The sequence below is a fragment of the Lissotriton helveticus genome, chromosome 9 (assembly GCF_964261635.1).
Source record: "Lissotriton helveticus chromosome 9, aLisHel1.1, whole genome shotgun sequence".
NCBI lineage: Eukaryota > Metazoa > Chordata > Amphibia > Caudata > Salamandridae > Lissotriton > Lissotriton helveticus.
The window spans coordinates 310847358-310861772 of NC_136070.1; positions in this window are offsets into that span (position 1 = coordinate 310847358).

A 14415-nucleotide genomic window follows, 5' to 3' on the forward strand; every position below is an offset into this window, starting at 1 on the left:
TTACTCAGCAGTGTCAGGTGCCAAAATCACCTCTACCAAAGAGTGTAAATCCTCAAAGATACAGTACAGAGGCAGGATTCTATGTAGAAGAGCAGGTAACGAAATTGCAGTGCACAGCTGCTGTTTCACAATATTGGTTCCGACAAGATGGAAATGAGTCAGATGAAAGTTTATGACGGTGCCTAGGAGAGGAAGAAAAGTGCGTGCTTGGCGCAACTCTAGAGGAAGATCAGTCAGGTTCATCTGTGGATGGAAAAGTTAATTATGTAAATGTTACTTTCCTTGTGGACACTGGTGATACCCGTTCTACTGTTATATCAGCGGAAATTCCGAACCTTTCTCTCTCAGGAGAATACATCCAAGTTGTAGGTGTTTCAAACAAGCAAATTAAGACCCCTCTTACAAAACCAGTAGAGGTGGAAATTTGTCCATTTAAAGATATGCACCGCTTTGTGGTGTGTGATTGTAGTCCTGTAAACTTATTAGGACGCGATCTGCTTTGCAAATTGAATTGTACCATCTACTGTATTGAAGATGGTATTGCTTTCCTTACACCAGATGATGATGTTCTGTATAAAATGACAATGGCAGAGCTAGAACCAGGAATGTTGATATGTTTCCTGTGTTTGATGCAGAGAAAATCCCTACTGAATTGAAAAGAACAGTTAGGTCTGATGTATGGGATTTCACAGGTGAATATATTGGACTAATGAGAGAAGTTGATCCGATAAAAATTACTGTAAAAGAAGGAATGAATTACCCAAACACCCACATTATAAACTGACACCTGAAATTATTGAAGGAATAACACCAGTAATTAAAACAATGATTGAACAAGGAATTCTGAAGGAAATAATGAGCAGCCCATATAATTCTCCTACAATGGGATTGAAAAATCCCAATGGAACATATAGGATAGTACAGGATTTGAGAAAGGTTAACAAAATTGTTATTCCTTGATGCACAATTGTGCAAAACCCTGCTGTAATACTGTATCAAATACCTCATGATGCAGAATGGTACACAGTTATTGATTTGTGCCATGCATTTTTTTCTATTCCCTTACACCCTGACAGCCAGCCATTATTTGCGTTTTGGTTTGGAGAACGTATCTTGGCATGGTGACGAATTCCTCAAGGATATACTGAAAGTCCTTCTATTTTTAATCAAATACTGAAGAAATCCTTAGAAAGTTTGAAAATGACTGAAAAATCTGTGATGGTGCAATATATTGATGACCTATAAGTGTCATCAAAGACCAGAGACACAATGCTTTACTGAATCTTTTGGCAGAAGGACACAAGGTGTCCCCATCAAAAGTGCAATTTTGTCAAGGAGAAGTACAGTATCTAGGTCATAAGATTGAGAGATGGATGAGAAAATTAACAACAGAAAGAATCAGGTTTATTAAAGGATTGAGAGCCCTAATGACACAAAGAGAGGTGATAATTTTCTTAGGAATGGTTGGGTATTGTCGACAATGGATAAGTGGATTTTCATTGATTGCAAAACCTTTGCAACGATTAACAAACAGTGATGTGAAAGATCCGATTGTGTTGTGAGGAAGAGATGAAGGCTTTTGAGCAACTAAGATCTATCTTGTTTGAGGCTCCAGCATTGGGAATGCCTGACTATGAGAAAGAATTTGAGCTGTATTGTAGTAAAAGAGATGGATGTGCACTTTCAGTATTATTGTAAAGGCATGGAAAAATGAGACCACCGATAGCTTACTTTTCAGCTGTTTTGGACCCGGTAGCAAAAGCGTTGCCTGGATGTCTGAAAGCAGTAGCGGCTACTTGTGTGGGTCTAGAACAAAGTGAAGGCATTGTAATGGGATATCCTCTGAGAGTATATGTCCCATATTCATTTGAAAACCTCCTGACCAGAACAAACACACAATTCATGACGCATAGTCGCCTGACTAGATACAAGAATGTGATTTTGGGTGCAGACAATGTAACCATTGTAAGATGCACAAGTGTAAATCCTTCTACTTTGCTACCTGATACAGTAAATGCAGAGGTCAAAAATGAGATTGATCATAATTGTTTGGATGTGCTAGAATTTTGCACAAAGCCCCGTCCTGACATAAGAGATGAACCTCTAAAAGAAACAGATTATGTGATATTTTTAGATGGATCATGTCCATCGTATGCTGTATGGATGGTGACAACCATAATGGAAGCATCTTGTTTGAGAGGAATACGTTCAGCGAAGTTGCTGAATTGATTGCTCTGATTCAAGCTTGCAAACTGGGAAAGAATTTCCGAATTACTGTGATCACGGATAGCCAATATGGCTTCGGAGTGGTCCATGACTTCGGACAGATCTGGTCCCAGTCAAGATTTATGACTTCCTCAGGGTCTCCTATTAGGAATGCTGATTTTTTTAAAATATTGTTTGAGGCGATACAATTGCCTAAACAGATTGCGGTGGTAAAATGCATTGCTCACAAAAATGGAACTGATTACATTGCGGTAGGTAACAAATTTGCTGATGAATTAGCTCAATATTGTGCCAGAAATAGGACCTCAATGAATTGGAGGAGGGGAAAAAACATGCTTCATGTCCACTGTTGTTTACTAACCCAGTTGAAACATGGGAAGAGGTAAAACAATTTCAGGAAGAAGCAAGTGCTGAGGAAAAAGATATAAGGATTAAAAGCAGGCTGCGGACGAAGAGAGGAATATTAAATCTGGGTTTACAGAGATGAAAGACCAGTTATGCCTGATAACATGATCTCTAACCTGGCACGGATGTACCATGGGCAGGCACACATAGGTAGGGATGTCATGATCAGAATTTTCAGACAGACCTGGTACAACCCCAAGTTTAGGGCTATAGCTGAAAGCCTTTGTCAAAGATGCCTTATATGCCAAAAGATAAATCCTGGCAGAAAGACAGTAGTGAGCCTAAGAACAAAAGGCTGTGAGGGAGGTCCTTTTACCAGAATGCAACTGAATTTCATTGAAATTCCCCCAAGTAACAGGCTGAGATATGTCTTGGTGGTTGTCTGTTTGTTCTCTCGTTGGGTGGAGGCCTATCCGACAAGAAGGAATGATGGAGTTACTGTGGCTAAGCTCCTACTGAGAGAATTCATTCCTCAATATGGCTCCTCAGTAACGATAGAAACAGACAGAAGAACTAATTTCTAGAATGAAATTATCCAACTAATATGTGAAGCACTAGATATTCAACAAAAGTTCCACTGTGCCTACAGACCAGAGACTTCTGGAGTGGTTGAGCAAGTGAAAAGCACAGTCAAGAATAGGGTAGTAAAAATGTGTCAAGCCACAGGACTCAAATGAGCTGATGCCTTACCTTTGGTGTTGGTGAGCATCATAAGCGTACCAGACAGAAAAACAGGTCTCAGTCCTCAGGAAATAATAATGGGACGAGCAATGTGACAAGAATGTGTACCTGTCAACAAACTGCTGACTATACCTGATGATCTCATTTTGGACTGTTGCAAAGGATTGGCTGATGTGGTACATTCTGTGTTTCATCAGGTTGGACCGGATGTGACCACTCTTAAGAGAAAACTGCCTAATGATCTGAATCCAGGAGATTGGATCCGCATAAAAGTCAGCAGAAGAAGAAATTGATTGGTTCCTTGCTGGGACAAGCCACTGCAAGTGATTCTGGTAACAACGACAGCAGTGAAGTGTGGCAGAGTGAAAAACTGGGTCCATGCCAGTCATACAATCAGAGTTCAAGATCCTGAAGATCAAACTGTAAGTCGACATCTGGAAATATGGGATACCAGTTCAGCATCTGAAGAAGAAAGTGAAACACTCAGAGTTCTAGATCCTGAAGATCGACCTCTAAGACGACATCTGGAGATATCAGGTACCAGTTCGGCATCTGAATCAGACCAATCTGAGTCCAGTCAAAGACAGATAAAAGAATCTGAAAAACAAAGAACTGATATTGAAACAGAAGAAATTGAACGGACAGACAGTGGTAATGAACAGCCAAGTACAAGCTTTGTGGAAATTCCTCCAGAAATCAAAGAAACAGCTAAATAAAATTCAGGATCAGACGGAGAGGTTGAGCAAAGTGCTAAAGAAAAACAAAGAGATTTTGACTCAGAAATACAAGCAGAAGAAACAGAAGGAGATTCGAATTCAGACAAAGAGACAGAAGCCATACGGTTCAAAGTTAAAGAAAGGAAAACTACAGAGACCAAAAAGAGTGAAAATACCTAACATGAAATACAAGTCACCTGAATGGGTATACTTAGCACTGCCTGGTATCAAAGAAGAGGATAGCAGTCACGAAAACCCAGACAAAGACAATGAACAAAAGGGTGAGAGTGAACTGCGCCCATCCTGAAGAGGTGAAAAGAAAACCAGATCAGACATGCAAACAGATAAAGTCAAAGAAAATGCTGAGAGATAAAAAAGTACGCTAAAAGAATTTGGTTCAGCTAAACAATAAAGAGAAAGGGTAAAACGGAAAAGGTCATTCTCAGGTGTGGAGATATACATTTTCCTGTACCTATTTTAGATTATAGTTCACCATGGTGAACCCTGAGAATAGAAGACCTAGATATGAGTTATTTCGTAGATGGTGCAAAATGTGTTTCTATTGTACAGGTTTACTGATGCTTATTTGGTTGATTTTAGCAATAAACATTCCACTTAGATTAGTTGGAGAAACTACATCTGAAATCATCAATGACAAAAATAGGGACAAAAAATCTGACATAAAGAACACTGCAACACTGATAGATAGTACTGAACTTCATAGAGACCAGTCAATAACTGATTTTTCCCAAAATGATTTTACAAGACTTTTTGTAAGAATATGTAGAGACAATGGCTGTTAGAGATTGTTATGTATGTATGCAGTTACCTGTGTCTGTGACAGAAGGTGTAGCTTATCATCACCTTCCTTTGATGTATGGAATAACTTGTCGTGCTTTGGCTAGTTTATTATATAAAAACAGGTAAATTAGAATATTATTACACTGACATGGATGCTGTGTTTGCTAAAGTTCCAGTAACACCCGAACTAAATAAGGTGAAACCGGCTAAGAGTTTTGGACAGTTTTTCTTAGAAACAAAAGAATTAACATTAGATTATGCATTTAGACACAATCTTACTTGTAGATTAAGGAAGGAAGAAAAGGTCTTTTTAGACATGGTAGAAGACAAAAGGGTTAAGTCTCAAAGAAAAGCCACAGGAGAAAATACGAAAACACCACCTTGGGTTTTTGAAGAAGAAATTTATGACAAAGGGGAAACTAATGCAGTCATGAGTTTAGATTGGCCACAACAAGGGAAATTGTGTATTAGTAGAGATAACACTATGTATGATAACTATTTCATGGGTTCCAGTGAGTGCCAAAATGAATACAAAATTATGGGAGGATGGGGATTTAAAGGAGAAAAGTATCCAGTATTCCCAGGAACCTATTATATTCGTGAGAACAGAGCTTATTATAGGTTGCCGGACCATTGGTATGGAACATGTTTTCTAGGCCTGGTCTTCCCAAAAATATTCCATGTGTATAGAGGAATGAAGGGAATTCGTGAGATAGGTAAACCATTAACCAGAAGAAGGGAAAGCTTCTCAGAAATATTAGGTGACATTTTTGGAGCAGTGATACAAGCAGTGGGTGTATCTTTGAATGCATACAAAATTCGTAAATTGGCTACAGTAGTAGATCATTTGTCAACAAATACTGCTGGAGGGTTTTTGATGGAAAATACCAAGATGGTTGCCATGAGAGCTATGGTGATGCAAAATCGACTTGCCATTGATATTCGTTTGGCAAAAGAGGGTGGAGTCTGTGGAATGTTGAAGGTACAACATTGTTGCACTTACATTCCAGATACAAAAGTATATAAAGAATATTACTGAATTGCATAAAGAAATTGCCCCACTGGAGGTTGAAGGTGCTTGGGAGAAGCTTGGTAAGAGTTTTTCCACAATAAAGAAATGGTTCACCGAAATAGGTAGTTCTCTAATTGGGAAAACATTAATTCCAGTGACATTAGTAATATTAATAATATTAATATTGAGATTAGCATATGTGTGTATTAAAAGAAGAAAATAAGAAAATAAGAAAAATAAGGAAAAAGAAACAAGAGAACGGGAGGTGGAAGAGATTTAATTAGAAGAAATTAAAGAGAACATGTACAATAGGTCGAAAAGACAAAATGAAAAGAACACAATTGTCTGAAATAACAAATGCAAGTGGACAAGAAATATATTCTGAGAAATTTGTAGAGATAGGTTTTAGTGGTGATGTTAAAAATCACCAAACGGGGAAATTGATAGAGAAGGGGAAGCAAAATATTTTTTTTGTACCCCTTGGAAGTTGATGACCCATAACTTTAATGATACTAAGGGGTTTATTAGGATGGCGGGCGGGCTTTGCCCGCCACCCTTTCGGGAATGTGGACCGCCCGCCTATTATCGATATTGGCATTAGGATGTGCCCACCACACAGGCGGGCGCATCCTGTATATTTAGCATTGCGGCGGGCGGAGCTCCGCTCGCCGCAATGGTAAAAATGCACGTTGTGCATGTCAAAGCACAACATGACAGGTACCGCACGGTGCCTGCCATGTTGCACTTTGAAATGTATGGTACCCACCATGTGCACCCCCCAAGCCCCGGACTCCCAGGGGGCCCGCGAGGGGCCCCCGCAGGGAGTCTCCACATGCCTTTCCGACAAGCATTTGTAAATGCCCATAGTAATATGGCGGGCGGTGTCTAACAGACACCGCCACCATGTTACTCATTTTCCGCCCCGGCCGCAAGGCGACCGGGGCAGAAAACAAGCGGGCGGTGTTTGACACCACCGTGGTCCCCCTCGCCATCCAAATATGGCGGGGGGAATTGGGGATTTCCTCCCAACATCGTAATGGACCCCTAACTGTTTGAAATGCATGAATAAATCAACAAATGCACCTTTATTAAACAGTACACAATGGCAATTTGCTGAAATTGCAATTTCTAATTCATTAACAAATGTGAAGGAAAATAATTTTAGAAATGTAATTTGCGTAGTAAAATTGTGAAAACTGCATGGTTTATATTGCGTAGAAAATAATACAGTGGCAAAGAATGCAGATAGCAAGTAAAATGGCTTTAAAATGTCGCTTCTGATAGGTAATACCTAACACAGGTCTTAAGAATGGGGGTGGTAAACAGAAGGACTTATTTTCTATATCTAATTTGTTGTGTTTTTGTTCTTATATTAGTCTCATTTGGGCCTGTTAGGCTGCGCTTTGAAAATGGCAGTCGGAAATGGATAAGGTTACAGAATGGCCCTGCGGATGAGCAGAGTGGAGACTTCAGTCACGTGTATGCGGCCTGTGCTCAGAGTGAGAGATGTCAAGGCCAGCCTGACCTGCAGAAAGAGTCGTGCCAAGAGGTCAGCATGAATGCATGGGAACAGATAAGAGAATCGAGCTACAAAGGATGAACTAATGTGTGACTATCAGAGTTGATACAAAATATATTAACAAGTCAAATTACCTTTGAACATTGCAGATCATGAGAACTATTGTATGCATTATTGTTTGCAAACCGTTTCGAGCAAGTAGGGCTATGAGGTGACCATCACCATCCCCCTAATGGACAAATCGGCATGATTTCTGCCCCCAAAGATGGCAACATTTGAGTGTAGTGAACCAGAGAATGGGGTTTTGAATCACTGACAGAATATCGACTCTAAGAATATCGACCTACAGAAACATCGACGCTGGAATATCGAAGGTAAGTACATCGACATCCTATCTACAACAAGGTAAGTACAAAAATATTGAAACTAAAATATAGATGTTAAAAATATCGTAGTTAAAAATATCGTTTTTTTTCAGTTAAAAATAAATGTGTAAAATAAAGTAAATAATACTAATAAAATAAACATAGTTAAAATATTTAATAATGTTTAAAATTATTAAATGATACATATATAATAATAAAACATTAATTAAACATATACATAAAATATATAATATATACTTACTTAATAATAACTTTTATTAATTATTTTAATTACTATAAATTACAAATACATCTACACACATAAAATAATAACATAAATAATAAAGTATATAATTATTTAATAAATTAAACAAATTAAATATACCTTCAAAATATTCACTATTAATTAAATACTACATTATCTAAAATAATACAAAAAATATTAAATACAAAATAAATAAAACTACTATTTAAAGTCCAAACGAACTACAGTAAATAAAATATTGGATAGCGTAGAAAGTAAAATTACTATTCCCACTCCAAAAATGCAACAGTAGGGAAAGCGTTGGATAGCGGGTGGGTAAAAATTACTATTCCAACTCCAGAATGTGAAACAGTAGGGAAAGCGTTGGATAGTGTAGCAGTAAAAATTACTATTCCCACTCCAGAGAGTGCAACAGTAGAGAAAGCGTAGGCTAGCGGATGAGTAAAAATTACTATTCCCACTCCAGTAAGTGCAACAGTAGGGAAAGCGTTGGATAGCGTAGGCGTAAAAGTTACTATTCCCACTCCAAAGTGCAACAGTAGGCAAAGCGCTGGACAGCGGGAAGGTAAAAATTACTATTCCCACTCCAGAGAGTGCAACAGTAGGGAAAGCGTTGGATAGCGTAGGGGTAAAAATTACTATTCCCACTCCAGAGAGTGCAACAGGAGGGAAAGCGTTGGATAGCGGGTGAGTAAAAATTACTATTACAACTCCAGAGTGTGAAACAGTAGGGAAAGCTTTGGATAGCGTAGGGGTAAAAATTACTATTCCCACTCCAAAGAGTGAAACAGTAGGGAAAGCGTTTGATAGCGGGTGGGTAAAAATGACTATTCCCACTCCAGTGAGTGCAACAGTAGAGAAAGCACTGGATAGCGTAGGGGTAAAAATTATGATTCCCACTCCAGTGAGTGTAACAGTAGGGAAAGAATTGGATAGCGGGTGGATTAAAATTACTATTCCAACTCCAGAGAGTAAAACAGTAGGAAAAACGTTGAATAGCATAGGTGCAAAAATTACTATCCCCACTCCAGAGAGTGCAACAGTAGGTAAAATGTTGAATAGCATAGAAATTAAATATAACATACTTATAAATAATGTTTGTATTTAAAATAATTAATAATTTAAATTTAAAACCAACATCATTTACAAATACCCATTAATAATTATTAAAAACATAATTACAATCGAATAATTTATTAACAATAAATTAACAATACATACCAATACATATTAATTAATCACTATAAGTTACCAAATAAAAAATATTGAACAATGAAATATTTTTCAAAACAAAACACATATTTATTATTAAAAATTGATCAGAAATAAAAAACTTTAAACAATAAAATTATTTTTTATACCCAAAAAAACTTTTTATAAATCATTAATTACCAATTATTAAAAAATAGTTTCCAATTGAAATAAATTACTTACCAATTAAAAACTATAATTACCAATTACAAACATTACCAATTACAAACATTAAGTACCAATTACAAACATTAATGATCAATTAAAAAAATTAATTACCAATTAAAAAATGAATGGCCAATTACAAACATTAATTACAAATTAAAACATTAATGACCAATTACAATGATTAATTACAATTAAAAAAATTATTTACCAATTACATACATTAATCACCAATCAAAAAATTAATTACCAATTACAAATATCAATTACCAAATAAAAAAGTTATTATCAATTAGAAAAATAATTACCAATTACAAACATTATTTACCAATTTAAAAAATAAATGAACAATTAAAATAATGAATTGCTAATTAATAATTAATTAAACATGAATTTATTACAATACCAATAAATTAAAATACATGATTATTTAATTACAATAAAAAATACTTCCCACCCAATTCCCCTATAAACCCACTACCCGCTCCAAGACTTAAATGCAAAAATGTATTAAAATTAATTTGTAATTCCTAAAAAATAAAATTTTATTTAATACATTTAAATTACTTCCCACCCTATTCCCCTATAAACCCACAACCCGCTCCAGTACCAAAACATTAAATTAACTTTAAAATATCATTATAAATATATTAAAATAGTACACATGTAATTTAAAAGTAAAATACTTAACAAAAAACATATAACACATACATATTAAATACATCATAAAATACATAACAGTAATACAAATATCGATATTAGTAACATCGAAATTAGTAACATCGATATATTTGATATCGATATTACTGACTTCGATATTACTTACATCAATATAAATAAATTCAATATTACTTACCTTAGGGTCGATATTCTGTCCAACGATATTCTTGACCTCGATACTCTTTACCTTCAATATTTTGACTCGATATTTCTGTAGTTAGATATTACACATTCGATATTTAGACTGTGTACTGGGGTTTTAGAGGGTCTGCCTTTAAGCAATTGTTGTTGCAGTCGCTTCACCTATCCTGATGCTGCGAGAGACTCTGTGATTCTGGACTTTTGAACTTTGACTAGGGAAGGAACGAGATTGTTGTGGGAGTTGCTGCGGGAGGAGATTACGTCGAGGAGGTTGGCGAGACAGTCAGTTAGGTTTTAGGAGTCCTATCTGGTGATCTGCTGTTCATCTATCACCCTGGGTGAATCATTCTTGTCATCGCCCTATGGCAAAGGGTAATGAATATTTTCCGTTTCTATTCTCAAAATATTGCTTGAATTCAGATTAATACTTTAAATGTATTTTGCCTATATAAAAAACTTTACTTATTTGCTTAAAGAATTTAGATAACATTTTTATGCTAACTCTAAAATGAGTCTGTGGTTCTTTTGAAATAAAATTATGATTTATAAATGTTAAAGGTTTAGTTGTGATTAAGCTGGACTTAATCGCCATCAACTGATTCTACTAATTGGTCCATCGACCAAATTGCGAGTACTTTGATGTTTAAACTGTTACAATCCTAGGTTAATGTATAAAATGTTTAAGTTGTAATAGCTGTTATTTTAACAAAGTATTCTGTTCGTCCAGCAGCTTGTTTTCCTTAGCGTTTGATCCAGAAAAGGGAGAGTGAATATATGTGTGCAGTGTTATGGGCCTCACCTAAATAATAGAGTCAGTATGATTGAGGTTGTGTAGTTGTTTTCCAGGATTAGTGTTATAAGAAACATATAAATATATATTTTAGCCACGCTGGATCATCTACATTATGATGTAGGCTATGGAGTCTTGTATACGTCATGTAGAATCTGGTGAATGGGAGGCCAGTTGATAGAGAAGAGCTGTGCTGTTACATGGTGGATGCATTAAATGAGAACTGAACATTTCTACTACCTAAGGGGTCCATTAGGATGGCAGGTGGCTAACGGAGAAGTGGACCGCCCGCTAACAGTGCGGGGGTCCCGACAATGGCATTAGGATGCGCCCGCCACACAGACGGGTGCATCCTGTATGTTTACCATTGCGGCAGGCGGAGCAGGAATCTCCGCCCGCCGCAATGGTAAAAGTGCATGTTGTACTTTTCAAAGCGCAACATGACAGGCACCGCGCGGTGCCTGCCATGTTGCACTCTGAAATGAGGGGGGTACCATAGGTACCCCCCATGGGCACCCCCCAAGCCACGGACTCCCAGGGGGCCCGCAAGGGGCCCCTGCAGGGAGTCTCTGCATGCCTTTGCATTGTGCAAAGCCCATTGTAATATGGCAGGTGGTGTCTAAAAGACACCGCCACCATGTTACAGGTTACAGGTTACAGGTTACAGGTTACAGGTTTTCCGCCCCGGCCGCTAGGCGACCGGGGCGGAAAACAGACGGGCGGTGTTTCACACCGCCACGGTCCCCTCCGCCATCCTAATATGGCGGGGGGGAATTGGGCTGATGGCCTCGGGCGGATTTCCTCCCCCAGGCTGGCGGTAGCCACCGCCAGCCTGGCGGAGGAAATCCGCCTGACATCGTAATGGACCCCTAAGTGTTCTCTTAACACTTACTTTTCAGATTTCTACTACTGTGCGAAACCTATACACATATTTACAGTGTACTTATCAAAGCGTTACAACAAGGCCTTTTATTGTAGACACAAAATAGAAAACAGTTTTTAGGCACAGTTTGTGTAACTCACAGCATATTTCAAGTCCCAGCTGCCTACTATACCAGGGGCTGTATAATGACAAGTTTTATTGGCTCAGGGCCGAGCTGTTTGACGGCTCTATGTGCTTGTAGTGTTTGAAGTTCATACATATAACTTAGAATTTCTCTAAGTTAATGCAGGCACTGCTGACTGCGCAGATCGGAAATCGAGAGAGGTCATTTCTGATCACTGATTTTATGTATTTTTTGCTATAATTCAAGTAAACTGCGCTTCCCAAAATATGTTCTTCAAAATCTCTCTATTGTGTGTAATGATGTGGGATTGCGGAAGCAGAACGTAAAGTTGGGTAGAAAGTTGATTTTTTTCTCCATTTTTTAGGGAATCTTAGAGGGTTGGCGTGATCATTTTACATTTATGTGTTCCGGGACGTTACCTCTCCTTTCACATATGTCCTCTTGTTTATTCTGTAAACATTCACATATAATTGGGCAAAGGCATGTTATCACACACGGTGAGTTCTTGTGTGACTTGTGCTAAACCTTCCTCACCTTTTTTCCTGCCTTTTGCTGAAAGAAAGCATTGTCTACCAGTTTTGGAGGCATAAACAGGAATCATCTTGCTTGGCCTTTTTGAACTATTATGAGGATTTCCTCTCATTTAAAGTTCTTTGCATTTTGGCAGGAGTTTAAATGTTCCAAAAAGAAGTACCTTACCAGTAAAATGTTAGCTTTTCCTATTTTTTCTGTTTTTCAATCTAAAGATGTGATCCTTGAGAATTATTTTACTCATAGCGTAATAACACACAGTGAGGTAAAAGATGTGAAGCACATTTTTTTTGTTTCTATGGGTTCACAGAGACATCTAGCATTTTCGCAGAATCTCTTCCAGCTTCTGGATTTGCACAGGGTCAGCATCCTCTATCCTGTCCTAATAGCTAAAATTCTACAGGTTGTCTGTGAATTAAAGACCTGGGGGCATATGAACAATGGGCGTCGATAATATTATCGCATTATAAGCAAGGACACGCTAGCGCGTGTTTCCTTTCCTTAGCGCCCATTGTCAGCACGCCTCGCATCGCATTTTTAATGAGATGAAAGGAGGCAAACCTGACAAAACTCCATGGGAAAATATTGCGAACCCAGCTTCGCAATATTATCAACGAGGTGTAGCGATATTTGAAATCGCTCTAAGTATTTCTTAACGCAGGAATTTAACGGATCATTGCTGGAAAACCAGCGATGTTCCATGGAAAACACCGCTATCACTGGAATAATTATCGCCATTATGCTATGCGTTGTTGATACAGCGCTAGAATGGCAATAATTTCCAGTGATAGCCGGCGATATAAAATCTCACGCTTAGAGCGGCCAGAAATAATTATCGCTGCCGCTTGATAATATGCCCCCTGGTTTTATAAAGTCACACCCACCCTGGGTTTTCTACAATGTATGAATTTCATAATTTTGACACAGGCTCAAAGTACATTCTCTTATGTGCTCTGCAGTAATTTTTCAATATATTTATGGTGTTTCATCTTCAGTTTCCTTAAGTGTCCTGTATAGGCATTTGGTGTTTATTTTACATGATATTCACACTACAGGATTCTATTGTTATTTACCATGCTTTGCTATTAAGCAATGGTTATCTATGCTTGGGGTGGGCATAGTTCACATAATTCAGTTTAGAGAAATCACGCTGAATCATCCAAGAATTCCACAAGACTACGCTTAATTAAGCGAGAAGAGTAATTCTGCATCTAGTGGTATTTCTTAGGACAAAAATGTTTTCTTGTGTTCAAAATGGGTACAAGTATGCAATTTGGCAAATAAATAAAAGCTAAATGCAAAAGAACATGAATAGCAGGTGTCAGGAGCCACTCACACTTACTAAATATGCTCTTGTGGGTGGATGTTTAACCCAACTTACTCCTGCCATTTAGGACTTTTTTCTAAGTGCAAAATGCCCCTTCACCTTCAAAATGGGCATGAGAATGCATTTTGCATTGAGAAATAATACTAAATTTGCTCTTTGGGTAGGATTTTCAACCAACTTACTCTCAGCATTTAGGGCTATTTGCTTAGCTCACAATGCACCCTTGTGTTCAAAATGGGTGCATAGATACATTTTGTGCTGAGAAATAGCACTAAATGTAGTGCAACGTGAATAGCGAGCAATAAATGTGCTCTTGCAGTAGGATTCTCCCCATGAAATTACTCATAATTATGTGAGCAGGATTAATTGTGTAATTATCGGTAATTTCACATCAAAGAGTAATGCAGAATTACCAGAATTGCTACAATTACTCCAGCATAATTGAAATTGCGCCCAAGCCTATGCTATGCATCTCTTTCACACTGGATCCTCT